This window comes from Cavia porcellus, unplaced genomic scaffold, assembly GCF_034190915.1.
Source record: "Cavia porcellus strain 051 isolate PalLab524CR breed Dunkin Hartley unplaced genomic scaffold, mCavPor4.1 scaffold_12, whole genome shotgun sequence".
Classification (NCBI taxonomy): domain Eukaryota; kingdom Metazoa; phylum Chordata; class Mammalia; order Rodentia; family Caviidae; genus Cavia; species Cavia porcellus.
In genome coordinates, this window is record NW_026947495.1 from 1,014,343 (window position 1) to 1,016,751 (window position 2,409).

Consider the following 2,409-nt stretch of genomic DNA (forward strand, 5'->3'; position numbering starts at 1 on the left):
AGAATTTGCAGTATGGGTGTAAAAAATATCTATTTTCAACACTGCTATCATTTTTCTAAATAGATTTTTGGAACTACTTATTGAGTTGAAACCACTTGATTGAATTTTAATTGTGATCTGTTATATTTACATATTTTAGAAAGAAAAATCATGAATTTTCAAAATTAGGCCTTCCCATAGAAGAATATTTCCAAGCCTTCTTAAGTACCTTTCACTGAAATTTTAAAATATCTGTACACATGCTGTCATAGGTTTGTGGATTAGTTAGTAGCTTCTGCTACAATTGTGTATGACATCTATTCTCCTACTAGAAGTTTTAGTTTGTCATTGCTAGTTGAGAGAAAGACATTGGTCTGAAATGGAAAGTGGAAGTAACCCCAGGCCAAAATGGGCTCCATGCTTCAGCCCTGCAGGGTCCCTGGATAAGAGATCAGAGCCTACAGAGCTTAAATTGGGAACACACAGGCTGGAGTTTGAAAAATGTATGGAGGGCGTGGATCTGGCAGTGTTTGCTCCTTATCACTTACAGCTGCAATTAAATGTGATAGCATGATCTTGACTCCTACCCCATTGCTGGTTATGTCCACTATTCCTGTGATGTCACTGGACAAATGTGGTAGGCCCACCTTGACATGAGTTGCTGGTTAAGTTGTTGCTTAAGGAAGTGAGCATACAAACTCTGTGCCCTCCTTGGTGGCTGTCTTTTTATTTTTCTTATTTAAAGACAGAAGAAAAAGAAGAAAGAAAAAAAGAAAGGACATAAAAAACAATGCAGTAAATGGGTACTAATAATACAGTATTTATAGAAAAAATATATACAGTACAAAATCACCAGTTAATAGGTTACATATTATCTTCCCAGAAACAGTTGTCCATATCACTAAATTAAAGCATATAAAGTGAACATTCATACAGTGAAATTGGAGACAGTTCCATTCAGTGATCCAACAAAAGCTCAGTTATATGGTTTTCCATCCTACACACTTGAACATACCTGTGGTTATATCCCTTAGTCTCAGTGGCTGTCTTTACAATACTCTGGACTCCATGGATTGTAGAGAGGATAAACATGCCTTTCAGCTTGGTCAATGGTTGCAAGACATTTTAAGAAATTGAACCTAAATTTTGGTGGAGGATGAGCTCAGCTCTCCAGCAGGGGAATTCAGATTTTACCAGGAATTAACAAGTTCAGATTCAGTGCTAAAAGAGGTTCCAGTGACAGCATTGTATCCCCCACACCCATAGTTCTCTGGGAGAGACTTTCCTGGGATGCTCTGAATTCCTAGGCAGGAGAGCATTTGAAGAAGCTGGTGCTTGTGAATGGCCTCACCACGGCGAATCTGGAAGTGGAGGGCATGTGTATACGGTTCAGTCCTTCGATGAAGACAGCAGAGTTAGCAACATGAGGAGCCAATGTGGATCAGTTTAGAATCTGCATCCATGGAAAATTTTCTGTGCTGACCCAAACAATGCAGCTTTAAAAGAATCCAAGTGGGAAGCAGTAGGGACTGTTTGCAATTCATCTGGAATAGATGTTGTCAGATAGGAACATGCAAAGGTGATAACAGAATTTTAAAATAAGATCCAGAGGAAGAAGAAATCTATGCTGAGTTGCTGAAAAAGTTAAATGTGCTAGAATCTAGCCTCACATTTATGATGGGCCCGGAGTACAGTAGTATGAAGAGCTGCATTTATGTTCCTCAGGAAACTGAAGAAAACTCAAGACTTCTGGAAGACAAGACAGAGCCATCTGGAAAGGAACTCAAGAAGCTCAGGTTTGGCTGCCGAAGGTAATTGAGGAGCAACTTCTGGAAGAGGGAGTGGTGCACCAGATTCCTGTGGTAGGACTGCACTGAGCTGGTTTTCTCCAGCACAAGCTTTACAACAGGGATGAAGATTTAACTTAATAGCGGGCTCTCTGGAGGTCACAGAACACACATATGTGTACAAAGTGCGTGGGATAGGGGTTACACTGCCTCCAATGACCCCAGGTACTTGTACCTAACAGAGATTTCCAGGTCCCTAATGGATCAGATGCAGGGAGTGAGAGCAGCTCAGTCAGTCACATGGAAGACTTAGAAATGCCCAAGGATACACCCAGTAGGCTAGAGCAATGCACCCCAGAGACCCAAAGCACTGGGCACCTCCAGGGGCTCCTGTCCCCAAGACCAGCTCACTGAGCCCTCCAGAACAGAGCCCAAGGGTGACAGCTGTAGGTGGAACAGCCAAAGAGCCCACTTAGAATCAGTGCTCAGATTGAGATCATACTGACTGTTGCTTCATAGAAGAAGTTATAATGAAAACATGAGGTGTGTTACATGTTCCTTCCATATAAATGGGATATTTGCACAATTCTGTGCCTGAAAGCCAGAGTTTTCAGAGGGAAAATCAGTTATTTTATGTGTATGC

General features: G+C 41.4%; 1 pseudogene; it reads left to right on the forward strand.

The window, feature by feature from the left end:
* Positions 1-1,125: 1,125 nt before the first annotated feature.
* On the forward strand, positions 1,126-2,180 carry LOC134478377 (pyridoxal-dependent decarboxylase domain-containing protein 1-like; annotated as a pseudogene).
* The last annotated feature ends 229 nt before the right edge of the window (positions 2,181-2,409 follow it).